We start from the raw sequence: 12,526 nt of genomic DNA, 5'->3' as shown, positions 1-12,526 counted from the left end.
AAGCTGTAGACTGCAAGCCCTGAAAACTGAGAGCCTTTAGCTGTAGAACCACAGGGAGCAACTCCTGTGATGGCAAAGCACCAACTTCAAGAGCACGACAGAAAGGAACTACAAGATATGGCACTTGCTTTATTACCAGCAGAGCAGTTACTTACTAGCTATTGTTTCATCAGTGCAGGGGTACACATAAGAACAACCATTAAGAAAGACTACTAGAGGGATACGTCCCTCAGAACCTAATTCAGGGTTCACCCTGATGCATGTTTCAACTTTAAACCCTGATTAAGGCAAAGGGGGGGGAGGGGAGTGAAGCCTGGAGCAGAAAACTGACTACAATTCAGTCACCCAATTCCCTCCCTCTTACTTGATGCTGGCCAGGAGCTACAAAAACAAGCATCAATGCCTGTTCACAGTCAACTGTGGGCCACACAACAGCTCTGTGGTTTGTATTTCTGCATTCTGGGACAATCCTTACAAAAAGAATGAGAACAATAGCAACAATATCCCATCCCACTCCCCACCAATGTTTGGGATGGAAAGGAATCAGTTGAGTACATAAATACAGAGCTCTTGTCTAGACTAAAAAAAACACAAAAACAAAACATGTCTGGAACTGGTTAAAGAAATGTGTACCAACCTAGCCCCTAAAGATAAGCAAAACAAGGTTAGTTGCCATAATTAGTATGCTTTAACTGTGTGCCTTGCAGAGACAGTATTCACTAAGCTATGACAATAATTGGCTGCAAACAGGATTCTACTAAAACTGTACATCTCTAAATATCAGAATGTCTTTAGCAATAATGTTGTAAAGTATCCAAGTACCTTGGTAATAGGTGTTGAAAATATTTTGTTTTCTTTAAACAAACAGACTTTTTTCCATAGCCTATACTTCTCACCTTTTCATAGACATCAGGGCTGGAAGGGACCTCAGGAGATCAGAGTCCAGCCCCCTGTCCCAAGGGCAGGAAGTCAGCTAGGGTCAAAGGATCCCAGCAAGATAAATGTCCAAAACACTTCTTAAGAGTCCAGAGTAGGTGCCTGGACAACCTTGGGAGGGAGCCTATTCCAGGCCCTGAGAGCTCGAAGAGTAAAGAAGTTTTTCCCTTATGTCCAGCCTAAAACGGTCTTGGAGAAGTCTGTGACTGTTGGTCCTTTTCATCCCTTGAGGTACTCTGGTGAACAGATGTTCCCCAAGATCCTGATGCACACACATGATGTACTTATAGGCCACCACCAGGTCCCCCCTGAGCCTTCACTTTTCCAGACTGAAGAGTCCCATGGCTCTCAGCCTCTCTTCATATGGCCTATTCTCTTGCCCTCTGATCATGAGACTCCTCTGGACTCTCTCAAGCTTCTCCTCATCTTTCCTGAATTGTAGAGCCCAGAATTGGAGTGGGAGGATGACATCCTGAGATTTACTTGAGAAGCATTTATTGGATGCAAGCCAGAGTTTGGTTTGCTTTACCAGCTACGAATGGTGGCTCATGTTCATCTTGTGGTCAGTCATGACCCCCAAGTCCCTTTCAGCCTTGGTGCTAGTGAGCATAGCACTACCAAACCTATAAGAATGCTGCAGTTTCCCCACCCCCAGGTGGAATACCCTACATTTGTTGGTATTGAAAGTCATCAGGTTTCTATCTGCCCACCTTTTCAGCCTATCCAAGCCAGCCTGGATCACCAGCCTATCCTCCGGTGTGGACACTCAACCCCAAAGTTTGGTGTCATCGGCAAACTTGACCAATCCATTTCTGACACCTGTATCCATTCTGACTCTCGAGTCCGGCCTTGGAGCCAATTCTCCAGCCATCAAACTGTGATGTAGCCAAGACCACAGCTGGCCAATTTTTCCAAGAGGAGATTATGGGACACAAGATGAAAGGCTTTTTTGAAATCCAGATACATGGCATCAATCTCTTCTCCCTTGTCCAGGTCATATGTCATCTGGTCATAGAAGGAGATGAGATTGGTCAGGCAAGACCTACCCACAACAAACCCATGCTGGCTGTCCCCTCAGGATGTTGCCATCAGCCAGCTTGTCAAGAATGGACTCTTAGATGATTTTTCCAGAATCTTACCAGGGATTGAGGTCAAGCTGATTGACTTGTAGTTCCCTGGATCTACTTTGCTCTCTTTCTGGAAGATGGGCACCACATTGGCCTTCTTCCAATCTTCTGGTACTTCACCTGAGTGCCAGGAGTTTTTGAAAATCTTTGCCAGTGGCTAGACTATGACTCCTGCCAGCTCCTTAAGTACTCTGGGGTGCAATCTGTCAGGACCCGGTGACTTGAAGGTGTCCAGCCTCTCAATGTATTCCTTTACAAGATCTACACTGATGCTGGGTATAATTTCACCCTTACCCTGTTTGTCCTGCATCTTGCTAGGCAGGGCAGACCCTTTGGGTTGATGAAAAACCGATGCAAAGTATCCATTAAGCAGGTTAGCTTTTTCCTGGGTATCAGTTCCGTTTGGTTTAGCAGGGGTCCAATGTTACCTTTGCTTTTCTTCCGAATCCCCACATATCTAAAAAAGGACTTTTTATCATCCTTGATATGTGTAGCCAGGTGGAATTCAGTGGCAGCCTTGGCTTTCCTGGTTTGCTCCCTACAGGTATGGACCAGTGCAGAATAATTCTCCTTTGTGGCAATTCCTATCTTCCATCCTTTATAAGCCTCTCTTTTGAGGCATAGGAGGTCCATGGGTTCCCTGCCGAGTCAAGGGGTTTGCTGTGCCTTTTGCTACCTTTCCTCCAAGGTGGGATGGACATCCTTGTGCCTCCAGGATTGCTCCCTTAAGAAGTAACCACTCCTCTTGGATTCCTCTCCCTGCCGAGTCTTGGTCCCTTACAGCCTTGACAACAAGCCTCCGGAGCTTACCAAAGTCAGCTTTCCTAAAGTCAAGGACTTCTGCATTGCTGACTGATTTGCCAGCTTTGCGATGGATAGTAAACATGATCAGCTTGTGGTCACCATCTCCTAGCTTTCCTTCGATCTTTAGGTTGCTGACAAGGTCATCCCCTTTAGCCAGTACCAGGTCCAGCAGCGCTTTACCTCTGGTGGGTCCATAGATTTCTTGGATCAGGTAGAGTTCATCCACGCATGTGAGGAAGCTTTGAGACCATTTGGATTTGGCCAAGTGCTCTTCCCACAAGATATCTGGGTACTTGAAGTCTCCCATGACAACCATGCACCGAGAGCGTGTAGCCTCAGCCAGTTCCCTGGAGAATTCCTGGTCACTCTCTCATTCCTGGTTAGGGGTTTTATAGTAGACTCATACCATTGTGTCCCATGCCACATTCCCCATATATTTTAACCCACAGGGTCTCTAGTTGCCTTCCCTGGGTGCCAATGTCAGCTTGCAGAGATGTGTAGCTATCTTTGACATACAGCTACTCCCCCACCCTTTTTATCTGCATGATCTCTCCTACACAAGGTATAGCCATCTATACCTGTGACCCAGTCATAGCTGGAGTCCCACCAGGGCTCCATTACTCCGAGATCATAGTCTTTCTTGTTTAGTAGGAAGACCAGTTCCTCTTGTGTTTGTTTCCCAAGCTCCTTGCATTTGTGTACAGACACGTAAGCATCTCATTGGGAGCCCTAGGCTTCCTCACATTCCCAGGAGGACACCCTTCCAGGGCTGGGGTAGGAGTGGAATCCTTTGGATGCCCTAACCTATTTGTTTTGTAGGTATTGCCTAGTGGACTTGCTTTGGTGGCTGTCCACCCATCCTCCAGCAGGCTTAGTTTAAAGCCCAGTCAAGCAGGTCAGCCATTCTGGCTGAGAAAAGCTTCCTCCTCAGTGAAGTGAGGTGAAAGCCATCTCTTCCCAGCCAACCGCTGCCTCTCACCAAAGAATGGGCTATGATTGTGGAAGATGAAACCTTCACAATGACACTAGAATAATGCCTGGCAGCCTTCGAAGCTGAGAGCCAGAGGCTCCATCTGCGTGGAGGCCGGAACCAAGGGTACCACCTGTGTGGAGGCCTCAGAAGTGCCAGAGGGGGAGGTCTCAGACTGAGGGGACCCTCAGGGTGTGGCATGTGGCCATCTGCATTGTGCAGCTGGTAGTCTGGCTACTGCTGTGACTACCATCCCTTGGGGCTCACTTGCAGGGCCTTGGGCCCTCCCACTCACCCTCCTGCACAAACTTCCATGCTAACTAGTGCTCCTGGCCCAGAAGTGTGCCTGTTTGTGCATCCTGTTCGCATGGCTCCCTGGGGGGGAGGGGAGGGGCTGTGACCCTCCTTGGCTCCACTCAGCTGCCTCCCTGAAGCTGGGCTATGTCCCTCCCACCATGGACCCCTGCTCACCTCTGGGTAGGCTGGGACTTGTCTGGGGCCCTGTCGCAGTGCACTCAGGTGCCCCGCGCCTGAGAGCGGAGACTGCTCTGGGGAGACCCCTAGTGGCAGAAAGGGGGAGGCTCAGCTGCCAGTCACCAGGGCTGCACAGGTGCTGGTTGCCAGGGCAACTGGTAAAACCAGCTGATCAGGAAGGGGCAAGGCTTATCTCTTCTTAAGCCCAGGCAGGACGCCAGTCCTTCTCCAGCAGCTGTGGGAGTAGGGACTCAGCTCGGACAGAGGGGAGGACTCTGGCAGTGAGAGCATGCCCCGGTCACTGCTGAGGTTGGGGAGCCCTCCTTCCCCCCCCACTCCCTCACTCTCTAGTAGGGAGTAGATTTTTGTTTGACCGGACGGTTTAGTTTTTATGTTGTAGCCCAGGGGCTTTATGTTTTATGTTTACTGTTTTGACTGGAGGACCAGGCGAGGCTATTAGGGGTGGAGGAGGCCTCATAGGAGCTCCACAGTAGCGTGGGGTCTCCTGGCACCAGAGAGGGTGCAGCTTTGTTTGGGGGCACATTGGCCCCAGCCCCAGAGTGGGGGGGGGCAACGAGGAGTCCCAGAGTGGGGGGGGGGGCAACGAGGAGCCCCAGGAGTAAAGAGGAGGGCCAGGTCAAACCACGTCAACTCCATCTGCGAGGCTTGGGCTGCGGTGTAGGGGAGGAAGAGAAGCCGCAGGTAGCGCCCCGTCACTGAGGCGCGGAAAAACTGGCAGCCTCCTGCTGATTACAACCATCTTCTAATCAAGTAAGATCAAGGCGTGGCAGGTGAGTAAGCAGGCGGTTGGCCCATTACAGGAGGGCGGAGCCACTCCCAGAAAAGCTCCGATATTGATATTCCTGTCACAGGCCCTCTTGGGGGGTTCTGGGGCTCATGGGGGGCACAATGGGCTTCCGCCCTTGCACCTCTTACCGGGGGCTGAATGCCAGAGCTGGGGGCTGAACGTTTTCAGCCCCCGGATGAAACAAGACTTTAAGTCTTTACTTGGCAAAAATCAAATTTATATTTTTCATATGTGAATAATTTGGCAGCAATAGAGGCAAAAAAAGAAGAGGAAAAAAAAAAGTTTAAACTGACCATGCTGTCTCGCTTTCATGCCTTCTGGGAGCAATTCAAACAGACTGAAAGGAAAGGCTTCTTCATCAGTTGAAGTTGTAATAATTGATGATTACTATACCTTAAAATATCATCTCTATTTCTTACACAAGAGAGCAAAGAAACTTAGTTTTGAGCTTCTATACTTAATGCAATCAATTTTTTTTCTTGATGCTGGTATGCATATAGCCAAATATTATATTAACTGTAGGTTAAGGAGAATGTTAGTTTGAAACATCTTTAAAGCATGGGCTTCTGAACATCCATACATATTTTTAAAAGTGCTCGTACTCTTTGCTAGCAGAGATACACAGGCAGTCTTGAAAACTCCATCAATAAGAAACAGACATGAATAATACCACTTCCTGTCACATAAATATACTAATTCTACCTTCTGCCCATGTATTATGAACACTTGCCACTTCAGCAGGGCCAGAATTTCATACAGATCATTCATAAACCAAAAGTATGTTGACAGAAGTAACTGTCCAAGACCTGATTTGGATGGTGGTAAAAAAGGGCTATAAGAGGAGACAAGGAATGGATTTATAGTTGAAAGATGGATCTCTTCCCTACATCTAAATTTACATTTGAATAGGGGTGGTAAGACATTCTTTTAGAAAAGAAAGTTAAGCCCTATTTGTTAAAAAACACTGTAGCATGTGTTCTAGCCACTAACCTAAGTACCTCCTTATGAGACAGGAGTAGATGAGGCCAGCATACCAACAGAGGGGCATGCTCCTACTGTGTTTAGGTATAAAACATGCTATTTCTTCTAAAAAGTCTCTCCTGGTCTCCATACATCTTACTTCTCTTTTTTGAAGTCATTCATACAGGAAATCATAGTAGGATTTCAGTGCAAACAAGCAAAACATGAATTTTTCTAAACCTACAGTAGGAGGAAAGCTCAGCAGTTGAACTTTGAGTCAATATGCTTTTTAAAAGGATTTTTGCAGTGAGTATAATTGTACCATATTTGCTGTTTTTGTGTATTGGCAGTGAAGCAGCCCAGCCATTTCCTCCTCATAATTATGAAATATAATTTCTAGAACAGTTAATGTCCAACAAATTGAGGCTGGATTTCTTTCCTCCTTGAAATTTCAGCAGTGTTGTTTCACACTAGCGCACACGCTGTAAGAGTTTAACTTTTCTCTGTACACTGAAAGCAATTAAAATGAATGTTTAAATCCTAATTATATTTGTTTCTCATCTGAAAAACAAGTGGAGTCTTAAATTCTCTCTCATAATATTCTATAGTAGTGGATGGAAAACATTTAAAGCCGCTGGCATTAGTTTGACATTCAAATGAAACTTGTCAATTTTCACCGCTAAATCTAACCCTACAATACACTAAAAAATTAATTCAAATGGAAGGATTAGACCAGCAGAGAAAAACCTCAAACAACAAATATTTAGGCAAGACTTCTACTCCACTTTACATGTCTTTTATACCAGCCAACAAAATTGGGCTTACACTTCTTTGACCCCTTATATCAAATTATTAGAAAGAATAATCAATTATATTTTGGGGTGTCACTGAATTCAGAATTCTATCAAATTCTGGTCAAGTCAAATTTTGCACCTGAAATAGGGCATTTCTGCATGTCTGGAAAGAAGCGTTTAGGCATGCTGAAGACTCCTCATTTGAAAATGAGCTCTCCAGGCTCAAGATGGCATTTGAGCATCATGGTGCCACACAGGCCCTTCCTAGAACCTGCTGCTTTTTCTCCAGCTCCACACGTGCCGATGGCTTGCTTGACATTTTTAAAACATACATTTTCAAATTCTGATTTGCAGTTAATTGGGAAAAATATCAGTCCTATACGGAAAGATCACAAGCCATAATTTCTGGGAGAAGTGGAGTAAAATGAAAAAATATTTTGTTGCATTTCTTCACATATGAAAGATTCAACCTTCAAAATTCAAGGTAGTCTTAGATATGGCGATGAGATGGGCAACTCCATAATAATTCATATTTTCAAAAGTGTATTCAAAACTAGTTGATTCTAATTTGTCTTCAGTATCAAAGGTCTAAAAGTTGTGGGAGATTTATCAAGCTATTCCTTATGCATAGTCACATGGTAAAAAAATGTAGATGTTAAAGTTGCAAATGTGCTTGAATGGGGTTAGGCCCTAAGTAGCAGCATTTTTCTTTTTATCAAAAGTTTACAAATTTAAAAACAAAGTCCAAGTGTTTACTAGTATCAAAGAATCGTAGAAAGTTAGGGTTGGAAAGGACCTCAAGAGGTCACATCTAATCCAACACCCTGCTCAAAGCATCCCCAACTAGATCATCCCAGCCAGGGCTTTGTCTAGGTCTTGAAAACCTCCATGAAAACTTCCATCACCCCTCTGGGTAACCTGTTCCAGTGCTTTACTACCCTCCTAGTGGGGAAAAGCTTCCTAATATCTAACCTAAACCTCCCTTGCTGCAACTTGACAGAACAAGGAACAATGGTCTCATCTGCCACCAGTGAGAAGTCTAACTTCATTGTCTTTCAAACCCCCACTTCAGGTAGTTGAAGGCTGCTATTAAATCCCCTCTGAGTCTCTTCTTCTTTAGACTAAATAAGCCCAGTTCCCTCAGTCTTTCCTCATAAGTCATGAGGAATGATCCAGCCTGCTTCAATTTCTTTATCAAACAGTCATTTCACCAAAAATTGCCTATACCAAGCTGGCACCAAAGCTTCTTTCTTCGATTTGGCATCTCAAGACCAGTGGTTTCAACTTTTTTTTTTTTTTTTTTTAATACCAGGACCCATTTGTAAACATCAGTGGCCAGTCCCAACCCACTGCACCCACCCCCAGGCCTCAGCCCCCCAGTGTGTGGGGTAAGGGACAGGGAGGGGTATGGGCACAGGGGGCCCGCAAGCAGCCCCTCACAGGCAGGAGCTCTGCCAGCCTGAAAGGAAAAAGCCAGTTTCCCACACGGTTCTCCTTTAAAGGAGGATCCATTTTAAAAGTTTTTTCACAACCCTATCATATATTCTTGTGACATATTTTTGGGTTGAGACCCACAAGTTAAGAAATGCCACTCTAGAGCAGCGTTTCTCAACCCATGGGTCACCACTTGAAAGTGGGTTGCAAGAATATATGAAAGGTTCACAAAAATGGATCAACAAACTTTAAAAATAAGAAAAACACGGGAAACCATGGTTTTTCACTTGCAGGCTGTCAGAGTTCCAGCCTGCACAGGACTGCTTGGGGCCCCCCCATGCCCCACACACTGGGTGGCTGGAGCCTGGGGGTGGGGGAGCAGCAGGCCAGGAGGGAGGGGTACTGGGTCAGGACTGGCCAATGTTTACATATGGGTCCTGGTACAAAAAAGGATGAGAACCACTGCTTTAGAGGAAATATCTGGAAGCTGCTGGAATGAGCTGTAGTGGGAAAGAAGGCAAGGCTTCCCTCTGCACACAAACTACTAGCTCTAGACTGATCTACTTTTACTTAGCCACCTTTCCCTGCTGCCCCATGTCATTTGCCCTCTTGTGTAAGTAGAAGCTGTTCTATAGCACCGAAGGCTTATGGTTCACAACAATACTTATTCTCCTTGACAGAAGTAGTAGTAGTACTATCGTTCCTAACAACATGCCTCTCACTCAAAAAAAACTTTAATTCCAAAACATTAATTTCCCACCCCCCCAAAAATACAACACCTCAGGCTTGGGATTATTATATACAAGTAGCAAATTGGAACATTTAGTCCATGAAAAGTATTTCTACAGAGTACAGTGCAGTATTGCAATGCAACAGTATCGTAATGTAATGATATCTTAAGTAGCTCATGAATTAGAAGTTTAGACATGTTGGTATAGTTTTTTGCCTGAACTAGTGTACCTGCTTCTCAGCAGAGCTAAATAGCCTGGCAAGTGCTATGTTAATGCAGCTATATACGTTCAGATCCCTAAATTAAGTAGTTTAGAGCTAGTCTGATTAACTTTCCATACAATTATACTGTGTCACACAGACTTACCTTCAGGTTGCAAAATCATGGCCATAAAATGTAAGTAGTGTCAGAGCTGTAGTGCATGTGTAGTTTAATCCTGGGCCCCGTCTATATATATATTACGATACAATCTTTACACAACCGTATGTTCTACATCCTCCATCCTCCTTTGAATTCAGTATTCAAGACAGACACTGAAAGTAGCAGAATTAAAGGTGCACAAGAGACCTTGAACCTGACACTTCATAAAGTGCCTGGTTCTGCAATCAAAATATATGTTTTCTATGCTATAATAAGCATGTCGATGTTTCAAAATTAATAGTCATAGGAGATATGAATGAATGTGAAAGGTTATGTGAGAACAGGAAGTGATTTGGAGTTTTCATTTGTTCATTTCCAGTCTTAGTATTTGTTAAACTTTCTTTTTAAAGTTTAAACGCATTTCCAACATCAACTATTTTGAGCAATTTTTTTTTTTGTTTGGTAACTTCCTTTTGTTCCCCTTTTTACTTTTTAAACAAGTTTAAATTGTAAATTGGAGAGCTGTGTACTTTCCATATAAAGGGAAGCTCAGCACAAGACAGAGGAGATCTGATCTTTTCCTTTTTTGTGTCTCTGTGACAAGGTATTTAACTGAATTTGCAGATTTGTTGGCATCTGACAGGCCACATCATGAAGGCTTCTGCTATGGCCTCAAACTTGCGACCCCTGGGCTATCAACCCCACGCCTTAGTGCCCATGCCATTCCAGCCCTGGAAAGGCGGCAGAAGTGTTTCTTTCCTGCAAAATGTATCAAATGAAAAAGAATGACACATGATCAAGCAAATACAATTACCTTGTCAGAGATGGAAGGGAGATTACTTTACTTTATTCTTAAAAATGAAAGCCTATGAATTCTAGAAATTGTCATTAAAAAGTGCTCATTAAAAGAAGAAATTTTCTCTTACCCTTACCTGTACGCCCTAATCCTCTGCAACTGTTTCATACTGGTGACCCCTTTTATAAACTACCAGTCTCTTGACACCATACCTTCCCCCATTTTAGATGGACAAACCGTTTCATAACCACCTGGTTGTTTCCATGCAAGTCTATGACCCTTTAAAGATCTTGACAACAAAAACAAACTCCTTTCCTCTACATTTTTTATTAGTCTTCTGATCCAGACCTCTCTACCTGTATGTTTTGACCCAGGCAGGTGCTGAATAATAATTTTTGGACTATTGAACAGTCATGGAAACAGCTTTGTAGAGCATAACTAACGCAACTGGTAATGGAGTTTGTGTGGGGTAGGGAGGCACAATATAAAACCAGTCATTTGAAAATTCACAACGTATAATCCTATATATCATGGCTAAACTGAACAAATGTGGGAACCAAGACCCAGATTTCAACCTGAAGAAAAGCACAGCATAGGGTGAAGTGTGGATCATAAGAACAGTTTAACAGAGTAACTGGATTATTTTAAATTTATAACCCCATTTTAACTTGTACATAGTTTTCTTCAAAATAACTCTGTTTTGGGGTTGAAACACTGTGCTTGCTTGCTTATTCAGATATTATTTTTAATGGAAGGATGATCAAACCTACCTATTTGATTAACATGAAAGAGAGAGCTACCTGACAAGTGAAGTATTACCCCAAATTTAAATTTATGAAAATGATTGTTTGCAGAAGTCTCAGATTAACTGAAACGCTTTTGTGATTTATATTTTCATGCCAAAGCAAGATGTATTTAAAGAAATCCTTCTTCATGGTCAACAATGCAATTGTTATAATGCCATTAACATGAAACAGTGGTTCTCAACCTTAGATTCAAGCCATACTTATCCAACTCAAGGCATGTCTCATTAGACTTGAGACACTACTGGAAAATGCCTGCTCTTACTGTATTTCACTTGTTTTTTGACTACAGAAAAATAATAAAACAATTCATATGTTGCAAATAACTCCAGAAGACTACAACAGGTCAGAATGCCTTGAACATTATGGATTCCTATTTGAAATGTCTGGGTTTATCTTGTGAACCATGTCTGTACACTTAACTGTGCTAACATTGTTTGGCACCCTGCAACATCCCTGAACAGATCTCAAAGCATCCTCAGGTGAGAATCACTCATACAAAGGAATTTTTCTTTTTTTAAAATGAAATGAAAATATTCTATTTTTAAAAGCAAATTAAAACTTCACTAGCCTCTTTTTTAAAACAGTCCAGAAAGAGAGAGAGAGAGATCAGAAAAGTAAACTAGAAATGCTGAAAACATATTTTAATAAGCTAGAGTTGTTAATGTGGATTAAAACTGTTTTAAAAGTTTTGGTTTTATATTCCTGCAAGATGGGCAAACAGACAGTAAACATGGACATAAGGATAGACCACTACATATAGCCACATTTGAAAAGGAAGTTATCACTTTAAAAAAAGACTAAGCATAATGAAATCCAGCTCTCTTGATTATGTATAGGATCAAAAGGAAGGATATAATTTTCAGGGACTGATGCCAGAACAATCCCAATAAAGTATATAAGAACTTTATTCTACCCTGGACTGGAAACCATTTACATTTCCAAACCCAAACTTGTAGGGAAGCCAAAACTTGTAGGGAAGCCCTAAAATTATATTTCTAGCTGTATTCCAGGAGTTTAAAATTCTTATTATACAAGTTATTTTTTATTCTTTACTGAAGGTAGACTTAGCCTAACATCTAATTTTAGTTTAAATATTAGATTACAACTACCTAATCCCTCCTCAGGTTTCAGTCAGATGCATTTTTTACTCCTGTCGTTAACCAATGCAAGGTGACACATTTAATTTGTAAGAACTATTTTCTGGAGTAGTCAATTCAAAGAACACTGCAAAGAGGGTAAAGTATCTACTTCCATTGCCACTTAAATATGAATATTGTATTTGTTCTCACCTGTTCTTCACACATCTCTGAAAAGAAAACTTCAAATGTGGGCATACAAACAAATTTGTACACATAACCAAAATTATTAGGACACAGAATTTTAAATTTAAAGAGCTTAAAGACAGTCACTTAACCAGGTACAAAACTTCCTTTAGAATTAAACATGGACATCTGTAGTTATACTCAAAACATGCATCTTCTTACAGCTAAACACTTAACAATTCCCAACTTTCAGCAAGTCTTTTCT

The 12,526-nt window shown here is 42.7% G+C and overlaps 1 protein-coding gene across 2 annotated transcripts in view; it reads right to left on the bottom strand.

The window, feature by feature from the left end:
- Window positions 1–12,526, bottom strand: part of NFATC3 (nuclear factor of activated T cells 3) — a 156,186-nt gene that overhangs the window by 129,849 nt on the left and 13,811 nt on the right. The window lies entirely within an intron of this gene.

Source organism: Crocodylus siamensis, chromosome 9 (genome assembly GCF_052110815.1).
Source record: "Crocodylus siamensis isolate JL-2025a chromosome 9, ASM5211081v1, whole genome shotgun sequence".
NCBI lineage: Eukaryota > Metazoa > Chordata > Crocodylia > Crocodylidae > Crocodylus > Crocodylus siamensis.
The sequence above is the reverse complement of the archived record's forward strand: the minus strand, read 5'-3'. Positions and strand labels throughout refer to the sequence as shown.